Source organism: Natator depressus, chromosome 3 (assembly GCF_965152275.1).
Source record: "Natator depressus isolate rNatDep1 chromosome 3, rNatDep2.hap1, whole genome shotgun sequence".
Classification (NCBI taxonomy): Eukaryota; Metazoa; Chordata; order Testudines; family Cheloniidae; genus Natator; species Natator depressus.
This window is the reverse complement of record NC_134236.1, coordinates 165369336-165381404: the sequence shown is the minus strand read 5'-3', so window position 1 is coordinate 165381404 and position 12069 is coordinate 165369336. Positions and strand designations below refer to the sequence as shown.

Below are 12069 nucleotides of genomic sequence, written 5' to 3'. Positions count from 1 at the left end.
TTTCTATTCATTGATCTCAATACAATTATTAAATATGATATTCACTTTTTGATATTCACTCTGTTGTTAAAGACATTACAAATACACAGTATATTCATTAATGCACCGTTGGCACCAGATCCTCAGCTGGTGCTAACTGCCATAGCTCCATTTGAGTTAATGGACATATGCACTCAGTGTACACCATTGAGGATCTGCCCCTCAGCATCTTGACTACAAAGGACTTGAACACTGGTTTCTTGTTCAAAAACTGGCTGGCCTAGCCTAATTGTTTGTAATCACTTTAGTTTCACTGTAGCATGTATTCAAGTCCAAGCTAAGTTGGCTGTGTTTTGCCCAGCATCCCAAAACATAAGCAGGGGGACCACTGCCAACTCTGCATATATAAATGACAGCACATTAAGTGATGGAAAGGAAGACTCATGATAACACTATTCCAGTTCTCTTCTATTGTTTTTCAAGAAATGTAAAGGCAATTAATACTTCCTTTTTTTAAACCAAGAGACCATGCCACTGATTTTACGGAGTAAGCTTTCAAAACCATTGTGGAGGTTTTTTAGCTGCCTGACTCTCACTAAAATCAACAGGAGTCTCCAATACTCCAATTTCACACAATACTCTGAAAATGGTAATTTTCCTAAGAGTGATGGTCTGAGATATAGTTCAACAGAGTCCTCAAAACTTCTGAGAAGAACAAAACTAAAAAGAGAAGAAAAGTAACTGCAGGTTTTCTTGCAATGGGACGCACCAAAGAGCTGTGAGTGTGTCGTTTGGTCTGTGAAGCTGTGACACAGTAATAACAGCATTTTGCGTTTTCAGATGATAGTGAAAACATTCACCTTCCCAGAGAACAGTGTAGAGATCTATCATCGGGCAATGATCTGAGTTCTCTGCTCAGACATTGACTCCCTTTGTGGCCAAATTCAGCGTTGGTGATGTGTGTGAAACCCCAGTGCCTGCATGTCTGTGACCAGAGCAGAATGTAAGCCTCTGTTTCTGTAAAGTGAGAACAGCTGCTTCACAAGAGTGTTGAGGGCTAATTAGTGAATGTTTACAGGGAGCTTTAAAAACAGTAAATCACTATATAATAAGACGGTGCTGAATAGTGCCATTGTGACATGACAGGTTTCAGAGTAACAGCCGTGTTAGTCTGTATTAGCAAAAAGGAGTACTTGTGGCACCTTAGAGACTAACCAATTTATTTGAGCATGAGCTTTCGTGAGCTACAGCTCACTTCATCTCTCTCCCATCATGAGTGATTAGGATAGTAACTTCAGTAGGAAGCCTTGACCAGATCCTTTTTAAGTGAGAGGGTTTTTTTGTTTTTGTCAGAGGGAGAGGTAAGGAGCTGCACAAAGACAGAAAGTTACAAACAGAAGTGTAATACACATGTATGTGTATACGATCACGCAGACACAGAAAAAAAGTCATGGTGAGAAGAAAAAAAACTGCATGTGGGTCAGCATCCAATGCTATTGGCAGGACTCACAAAGAACTTGATCGCAACCCTAACCTCCACAGTAAGGGCCAGTGTATAACTGTGCTTTGTCATAAGCGGACCAGAGAATGCACTGTGGCACAGACAGTCTGAGGTTCTCCACTGATTTCCCCTTGCTTTGAGAAAGAAGCAAGTTATTTCACCTCTTGTCATGGAACAGCTTACTCTCTCCTGCAGGCCAGCCAGTTAACCCTAAGAATTGCACCAAGGAGGCTCCTTCATGAGCAGAGAGAGAATGATAAATTATGATAAGTAGGGAGAGGTCAATATCCAGTGATAGATGTGACTCCAAAATAAATAAATCTCTTTTTAAAAATAGCATGAATTCTGAAGAGACTTAAGAACCAAATGAAAGTTAAAGATAGGATCAGATTTATTTTCAAACTAAACAAAATGCCAGCCATGTAGGGACTATTTTAATCAGAAAGGAAAGATACAAAGGCAAGAGCACTTTTATGGCAATGATTCTTAAGGAACAATGTCTCTCTTTTTATCCCTGGTGAAGAGGGGAAAAAATAGTGGTTTTGATTTTTCCCCACCCTTCTATTCTTGCCCTCAGGAAGCTCTTAAGAGAGTCCCTTAATTTCTTTCTCCCCCTATGTAAACCACATGAGAATATGTAAACATGTTAGGCTGGCAGAACTTTGCTGGAGGCTTGTAGAGTCCATTGTAAACAGAGGAACTTCAAAGCTTTCTCTGCTGTGCTCACTAACACAAAGTTGGTGCTTTAGTCATATGTTTTATAAGTAGAGTAACCTCTACAATCATGATGCCTTAATGCAGGAAGTACAAAAAGTAAATGACAAAAACCTGAAATTGGCCTCAACTCCCAGTTTATGAAAATGCCATCTTGTTGTAGAAACTGCAGCAGTGTTGTCCAAAATAAAATAAAAGGAGTGTAGAAAAGGGCTCAAATCATGCGACTGCAGCAGCATAAAAAATAGGTTCCCAACCCCCCCCCCCCCAACTTGTATATATGTAAAAACAGGTGACAGGACAAATTCATGATGTGATTTCTCACACATCTTCGGTATACTTTCACTAGGAACATAAATATTTTTATTGTAGGATGTATCACAAAGCATGACGACTTTATTAGCAGTTCTTAACAGTCTTGGAAAGATTTACACTGAATGAAAAACAGTACACAAATAGGCTTAAGATTTTATTTAAATTGCATACATCATCTAAATTGTGCACTTGTTTTATACACAGTTGAATAGGACTGACAAGAAGTTTATATGGTGAGAGACTGCCATTTTAAAATACCATCCACTGCTAAATCCCACAACAGCCTGGTTTCCATATTTTTTATATATTTTTCTGTGTTCATATACCAGTTTCTAGTTCTCTAGCATAAAATATATTCTGGTGCAGTTTGTCTGCAAATGACTATGCACCACTTAAGACTCATGCTAATGACTAAAGTTCTTCAGAGATCTAGAGTGAGCCCCCTGCACCCAGCTACAGCTAAGCCACCCAATTCACCATGCGCTAGGGCAATCACTTTGTAACTGGCCACATCAGCTTTTGGGTTAATTGCACCTTTATAAATGTACTATCTTGAGCTGTTTGATGTGTTGTCTCATCTGCATTCCCAAATCCAGTACAAATATCCAGAACCTCCCAGATCATACAAAGCTGCAGATACTCGGTCAGGTCTTTGATCACCTCCTCACTCTAGCTGCTTTACACTGCTTCTGGAGGAAGTAGCCTATAAACTGATGTAACAGCTAAGCAGTGATTGCGCAAGTGTATGGAGAATCCTTGGGTGGTTTAGCTATAGCTATGCCACGCCTTCACAGCTCCCAAAGGATGGGACAGGAGACAGGGCTCTTGCAGGCTAGGTCAGAGGAAAGAGGCGTGGCAAGAATGCCACTGAACTGATGATAACCAAAGAGGGGAGGCTTGTTGAAACTACGTGCAATTTAGAACAGCTGGCTCAAATTGGCCCCTGGGTGGCTCAATTCAGTGAGGCAGGTGTACCACTGTGCCCCACCCCCATTTGAATTTGAAAATGTGGTCTTTCACCTGTGCTCCCCTTGCCCCCCATTTCCACTTTGTCTTAGGCCAGCTAGAAAATACAATACTGCCTTTCCCCAACCCTTCCCCCACCCGCCAGCCCACCCACACACACACACACACACACACACACACTATCAGCTCCCTGAAAATGATTTGCTGCACAGATTAGGAAAGGGAGGATAAAAGCGGGAAGGAGAACTAATGAAAGTGACAATCAGATAAATATAGCTGAGGCTAGAGGAGGATTTTTGTTTCATTTGAGACATGAGAACAACTCCCACTTTACCACATAAACACATTTACAACCCTACCCTCACATCCCATGCCACCATCCTTATGGCCAGAAGCTGGATGTCCACACAGTTTATCATTGTTACTCCTTAATTAAGCAGGACATTGCTGAATGACATAGTGCTAGCATGTCCTCTCCTCAGACACTGCCTGCTTATTGAATGGTGATCACAATTTTCATTCAAAACCTTTTAACACCCTCTCCCCCAAACACACACAAATGGTCTTTTGGGGTAAGTGAAAACTTTTCCGAGAACCTTCTGCTTCTTAAAAAGATTCCAGTTTTTTATCCAAACTGGAACTGTTGCTATTTTGAAATATCAGAGGTTTCAAAATTAAGTATTTTAAAATGTTGATATTTCAAAGTACCAAAACCTTGAGCTTTTCCTTTTTGCCACTGAATGCATCTTTTACTCATTCTTATTTTTTTCTGATTTCATATTTTCCCTGTTGCCACTCTCACTTTTTAAAATAAGAAGTTTGGAAAAGGCTACAAAAAGGACAATGGCTCCCCCCATCCCAAACATTATTCCATTCCATTCAGAGGCAAAACGGGGCATGGGGGGGAGGATAAGGACTGAGGATGGAGAAGAAATATCACCATCAACATCAGAAATTTGAAATATTTGCTTTTTTAATTAAAAAATTCAAGAAACATGATTTTTTTTAAATTTTGTTTTGGAATGAAATTACTCAAAATTTCAAAAATTTTGATGAAACTTTTTCCTTTTTTTTATTGGACCAGATTTAACATGGACTCTCATGGCATGGCAATTCATACCCACTGGGTCACAGGAATAACCCCAATATTGTGGCCTTTAGCCCCATCCTTAAATACTTTGGACCTGACCATCCCATCCTTACATCACTAAATATTCATTCATTCAAGTAGTCCCGATGTCTTCAAGGAGACTACTTTTATGAGTAAATGCTCACCAGTATAAAAGATAGCACAATCTGGCTCTTATTTATTTATAAAATTAGGTCAATGATCTCTGCCATGTGGTCTAATATCCAGTCTCATAGCTTGCTCCCTAAGGTAAAAGTGTCAGGGGGCCCTCTGGCTGCAGTATTTGTGGTCATGTAAGTAGTTGGTGATCAAACACCAAGGGCTGTACACAAGGAGGCTCACTTTTCAATCTTGTGAATAAAGAAAGGAATAGCCTGAGCATGGAGGAAGCTGAGTGCCATGAGAAAAAGACCCAATGGAGGATGAGTCCAGTAAAGAAACTGAAAGCTCCCTCACTTGTGCATCTCTGTATCTGAGTAAATCATAAATACAAATACGTCCCATAAATTATGCTAAAAATTAAAGAGATCCCTTTCACTGTTTATGCAGCCATTTTCTTAATTAGAGAGTGGCTTCTAGAGGTGGGAAGGGAATTGGTTTTCCCAGCCCACAAAGGTTTTTGAGATTTTGAAAGTTTCCCCGTTCCTCATCAGGCTGGAATCAAGAGATTTGTGAAGCTTGTCAAAAGACACCCCTTCTGGAATTGCTAATAGCCTGGTGGTTGGGCACGCACCTGGGCTGTGGGAAACCCTAGCTCAAGTGTCTGCTCTGCATGATTCAGACCAGTGTCATGAACCTGAGTCCCCTAATTCCAGATGAGTGCCCCTACCACCAGACTACTGGCTATTCTAGAGTGGGTCTCTCTCAATCTTTTCTGCTGAAGCTGTTCCAACTTGTACAAATAACTAAATATTTATTAAAAAGAAAAAAGAAAAGGAGTACTTGTGGCACCTTAGAGACTAACCAGTTTATTTGAGCATGAGCTTTCGTGAGCTACAGCTCACTTCATCGGATGCATAGCATATTGTGGAAACTGCAGAAGACATTATATACACACAGAGACCATGAAACAAAACTTCCTCCCACCCCACTGTCCTGCTCGTAACAGCTTATCTAAAGTGATCATCAAGGGAGGGCCATTTCCAGCACAAATCCAGGTTTTCTCACCCTTCCCCCCGCCCCCCCCCACAGACACACATACAAACTCACTCTCCTGCTGGTAATAGCCCATCCCTCTTTGAAACCTCTCTTTATAATGCGCATGATTGATTGGCTGCCAGCTACAGGGTCCCTGGGCTGGAACCCAGAGTAGAGAGAGGGCCTCGGTTCCCCTACCAGCCACCAAGGAAGGTGGGGAGGGGAACCCCTGAGGTAAGGGGTGTAAAGGCCACAGAGATCAGAGACAGATGGAAGACCTACTGTAAGGTCATTGGACTACAGCTTGGTTGGACTCTCTCTTACACTAGAAGGGGTGGACTAAAGCATGACCTGGCCAGAGGGCCAAGTTACAGGAAGAGTGACTGTGATTATCATGCGCATTATAAAGAGAGGTTTCAAAGAGGGATGGGCTATTACCAGCAGGAGAGTGAGTTTGTATGTGTGTCTGTGGGGGGGGGCGGGGGGAAGGGTGAGAAAACCTGGATTTGTGCTGGAAATGGCCCTCCCTTGATGATCACTTTAGATAAGCTGTTACGAGCAGGACAGTGGGGTGGGAGGAAGTTTTGTTTCATGGTCTCTGTGTGTATATAATGTCTTCTGCAGTTTCCACAATATGCTATGCATCCGATGAAGTAAGCTGTAGCTCACGAAAGCTCATGCTCAAATAAACTGGTTAGTCTCTAAGGTGCCACAAGTACTCCTTTTCTTTTTTCTTTTTACGAATACAGACTAACACGGCTGTTACTCTGAAACCTGTAAATATTTATTGGAGTAGGAACTTAAACCTGAGTCTACACATCCCAGGAAAGTGCCTTAACCATGAGCTATAGAGTCAGTTTCTTTCTCTCTCTCTAGTTTGGGCCAGAAATCCCATCCTGGACCTGAGAAACTGGGACATTCCCACAAAGAGTTTCCGTTTCAATTAACTGGCATTTCCCCATTGTACCGGGGGTTCATTCACCGCAGGAGCACCTTCTCATGGCCAGGTATGGTGCAGTTGCTGTCTGTATGGTGCCCCCCTCTCCCCCAACAGTCACTCTTCCTGTAACTTGGCCCTCTGGCCAGGTCATGCTTTAGTCCACCCCTTCTAGTGTAAGAGAGAGTCCAACCAAGCTGTAGTCCAATGACCTTACAGTAGGTCTTCCATCTGTCTCTGATCTCTGTGGCCTTTACACCCCTTACCTCAGGGGTTCCCCTCCCCACCTTCCTTGGTGGCTGGTAGGGGAACCGAGGCCCTCTCTCTACTCTGGGTTCCAGCCCAGGGACCCTGTAGCTGGCAGCCAAGGTCTACTCCCTCAAACTCCTTGCTGCCTTCCTAGACTGCTTCCTACCATTTCTATCTGCCAGAGGATGGCTACAGACTCTCTCCCTGCAGCTTCTTTTTGTTACTAATTATTGGCTTTATAATCACCAACCAGCCACAGGTGCTAACTCCAGGGCAGGAGCACTCACAAAAAAAACCCCTGTGGATGCTCAGCAACCACCGGCAGCCCTGCGGATCAGTTCTTCCTCCCCCAGCCATCCTGCCTCCTGCAATCAGCTGTTCAGCAGCCTGCAGGAGGCACTGGGGAGTGGGGGAGGAGCGGGGCCAGGAAGAGGCAGGGGGTGGGAAGAGGCGGGGCGTGGGTGGGGGATTGGGAGAAGGGATGGAGTGGGGGTGGGGCCTGGGGCAGAGCGGGGATCAAGCACCCCTGGGGAATGTGGGAAGTCGGCGCCTCTGCAACCAGCCCCTCTTTAGCTGGTCTTCATTGTCAGTTAGCTTGGCTTTCTCTATCTGCCAGGTATGTTAATTGCCCTCTCAGGTCCATATTAACCCTGTCAGGGCCTGTGTGGGGTACACACTCCATCACACTGATGAACATCTGTTTCACTGAAAACCTTCCACCCAGCTCTAGTGGCTTCCCTTCCCTCTTTCACATGGGAACAAGAGCAACAGCCAGAAGGAGCCCAGAAGCCTAGGGGGTTCCTTCCACAAAGCAGCTGGCCTCCCCTCCTCTGTCTACATGGAATACAGCACAAGCAGCCAGGAGGAGCCTTCACAGACTCCTGAATATTCACTCCACTCACCTTCCTTCCTTTCCCCCTTCCCCTTCTACTTCCTTCCCCCTCAGTTTCCCTGTCTCACTCCAACAATCCTGTTCTCTCTCACACTTCAACCCTAAGTGTCCTGAAAAAAACAAAGAACACAACATCTAATCTAAGTGTTTGTAATATAAATAAAACAAACATACAAAAAGAGGACACAAATCTGGCACAATGAGAATATCTACCATCATCCTGATCATTTTGCTCAGATGTAATTTATTTATTATAATTATTTGTTATTTTTATTATAGTTGCACCTAGAGGCGCCAACTGGGCATTGTACAATTGTATATTAGGAGAGAATCTTTGCTTACAATCCAAATAGACAAGGCAACTGAAAAATGAGAGCACGGAAGTATTATTGTCTCCATTTTAAAAGTACAGCATATTGTAATCCCTTCCACGACACTTCAACTGTTTCTTGTCTAACTGGAATGGAAGCTCTTTGCACCAGTGATTGTATGCATCTTCCTCTCTGTTTGTACACCAACTAGTGCAATGTCACCCTGATACAGAGAGAGGTCTTTGGGTGCTACCATATCACAAATAAATAATAATTATTAATACATGCATACTATGTAAAGAGGATTTTGTTTGCAGTTTATATTTTGTATTTTTTTATATCATTTTCAAACCTTAAATGCATTTAGATAATTCAATTAATTTTAAAACAATTTTATTTCCAGCATTTTTTATTAGCTTAAAACCTCAAACTGGTGCAGAGGCTTGTTAACACAGTACCTTTTACAACTTCTACCAAAGCAGTTTAGGATAAGATAAATAGAATGAATTTATTCTTTTTGGGAAAATAGAAAACTCAGAAGAAATCTGTTTCTACCTCTACGGTATGAAATTTGTCACTAATCATTTTAAACTATGCCCTTTTATGCTGCTTCTGCCTCTTTTTGCTTTCTGTGCAGTTCTTTGATGTAACAAAGACAGTTTCAGACAAGATTTCAGTTCTTCTGGAAAAAAAATAAGCTTTAAGTCTTGAGGCAAAATGCAGTGTATTTAAAATTTATACACTCCATAATGCCTTTGTTCTGAACTTGAACATCCTGCAAAACTTCTCTGCTTTCTTTGCCTTCCAACTCTAAGATAATTTGTTCTCCTGGTTTCAGCTTATTATTATGCAAAAGTGACTTTAACTTGTGGTTCCATCATTTAACTACATGCACAGTCATGGCTGACCCTTTCTGATCAATTGCCAATCCATACAGGTTTGACTGATAAAAGAGCCAATTAGATTTAAGCAAATTAAGGGACATCACCAATGTCAACCACTTATTAAACTGAATGCTGAATTCCATGCATACAAAACACTAATGCACCAAGTCCCATTAAGAGTTGAAATCCTAACCCCATTAGTAACTCTGGACCGCTACAGGGTAAGGGTCAAAAGAAAGTTTCATATTTATGGATTAACATTTGGATTCAATTTTTATTTTATTTTTTAATTCTTTTCCAAGAACTCTTGAACCTGAATTACAATTCTAGTCAAGCACTTATATAAAATATATTCTTTATTTCTGAGAGGGTTTTTTTTTTTTAAAGTATTGAAATTAAGCATTGCAACTCGGTTTGGTATTTTAAGTAAACTCAAAGAACTGCATTCCCAGAAATTAAGATGATACATTTTCTTAAGTAACTGATAAGACCAATATGCATAATAGTACATGGCTTAATAAAGTATAATATATTTCAAACAAAAATCAAAGAAAACAAAGACACCTTGTCTGAAAATTAGTGAATCAACTGAAAAAATACCCACTATTTAATAGTATTGATTTGTTGTGACTATTAAGATGGAATTCTCATTTGTTCTCTACCTTTCCACCTGATTTATGGCCTTTTATCATACTCTATAATGTATTCTCCATAGTGCATATTTTTGAACAGTAGAGTTTTTTGTGCTCCTTGAAAAGTTATTGCTACAGTTTTGCACCCACTAAAAGACTATAATTAATCTTTATGTATTTAGGTCTCAACCCCCATACATTACTAAATACTATAAACCTTGTAGTGTTCCAGAGACCACCCTCCCTTTTTAGGCAATCTTCTGTCCAAAGAAACCCTTTCCCTGTCCAAGTATCCCCAAATGTATTAAGTAAAACTCTTCACCATCTTTGCTACACACCACTTAATCAAGCAATTTTTGTCACTCCCTTGTGTGATGAGTTACTACAGGTGGCTCTATATTCCTGATCACACTTTTTAAACACTTCTGTATGAAACAATGCTTCTGTCACTATTTCCCACGGATGTAGTCTTAAATTTCATTGATCAAGAACCATGGAGGTTAAAAGATGGAGTCTAAGATAGGGTCAAACTGCCATCATGTGCACAGTTCAAGGACATGCACGGGTATAAATCATCAGAATTTGACCAACAGTTTTTATCTATAACCGTGCAGAATCAAATCCTGTAGCCTTGTTTCATTCCTTGGGGTCAAGCAAAACTCCCACTGATATCAATGAGTGAAATCCCAGCCCCTATGAAGTCAATGGCAAAATTTCCACTTACTTCAATGGGGCCAGTATTCCCCCCAATAATTTCAATGTACAGGATTTGTCCCACTGATAAATAACTATTACACTTAGAATATAGCATTATGAATTAGAGTGTTATTGCATTCAAATTAAACAGTGATTATAATAAAACATAATGGAAAGGTAAATATGGATTATAGAATGTCATATATATCAGTACTTCTTTCATATGCACTGATTCATTTATTATTCATTTCAGTATGGCTCACAATCCAGTGGAAAATGGTATGGAAGATTTCTTTAATAACTCTCAGTGCTAATTTAATTCTACTTAAACACATATTCTAGTGAATGCCACATGCTTTCAGCATGATTTTATGTGTAAATCAGGATAATATGTTTTCAGATCATTAAGTAAAAGGAAGCATGAACTAAAACCTATTTAATCAATGAGGTATTGCTTTTAAACTACCACAAGGTCATAAAAAAGATAATTTCAAAGCTATAAGTTTCCTAATTGTAATCAACAACAATCTAATGATGAAAGAAAGTATATCCTAATGGCTATCATAAACTTGTGCACATCCTTGCCTATCTTCAGAGATCCTGTATCTTTTCATTTTTTAAAACTGTCAGCACCAAATTTCTGATTCTTTCCTTCAAAATCGAACAATCACACACAGATTAAATCTGATGTTAATGGATAGCTTCAATAAACAATTTATCTCCAATTTAGTTTATTATAATAAAACCATATTTTTGTTTCTTAGCATTGGATAGAGGTTAGTCCACTATTAGAAGTGTACAGTATATTATGTGAATTGATCCTCTTTTCCTGTTGAAGAATTGTCCGTACACAGTTTACAATTTTTCCTTAGTCAAAGTTATTTGCAACACATTTGTTTACAAATAATTTTTGGTCAGTACATTATTTGCAAACATATCATTGTGAGTATTATTTGATATTTGTGTTATGTTGGCTAGTTTTTACTGTATATGTAGGTTCCCTGGCATTGTTCCTAGTCCTTTGCTCCATAAATATACTATTAAGGATCAGCCTGTTGTTTAGCTCTCATTTATAGATTCAAAATTCACTTTTAGGAATATTCACTTACATTTCACTGTTTCTGCAAACATTCCTGCTAGAAAATTCATTCATTAGAATATTAATGTAAAGACAATACAAAAGGGACACAAACCCATCTGATGTGAATTCAGGCTTTCATTTCAGTGAGTATTCAGATAAAATGTTTGCAGGTATTTGTTCAGCTGTGGTATGAAGCACATTTCAAACCTTTCTTGACAGATAACTTACCAAAAGTGCACTGGATCCTCACCTGCTGTAAATCAGTATAGTTCCATTGATTTCAGTAGATCTACACCAATTTGTGATTCCAGCCAGTATGCTGCTGAAACTGACCTTTACCATTAACAAACCAACCACTTCAAAATATATCCAACCAATACTGTTCTTGTGCATAGCTTACACTTTCTATACAAAATCCGATTACCCTCTGCAGCCTGCGCACTTATCTAGGTTCTTGTATCAGACTAGCCTATCACTATACTAGCTGAGTGCCTCTCACAAATTAACAAAAAATGCAGGACATTTCACATTCACACACACAAACTTATGGCTATCTACCTCTGCCCAGATATCTGACAGTTTTTAAGATGTGCAATAGGTCGTATTAGAAGCTGAACCCAACCATTTTGCGAGTAACAGTTGCTAA

General features: G+C 40.1%; 1 protein-coding gene across 1 annotated transcript in view; it reads right to left on the bottom strand.

The window, feature by feature from the left end:
- Positions 1-12069, bottom strand: part of USH2A (usherin) — a 562110-nt gene that overhangs the window by 201312 nt on the left and 348729 nt on the right. The window lies entirely within an intron of this gene.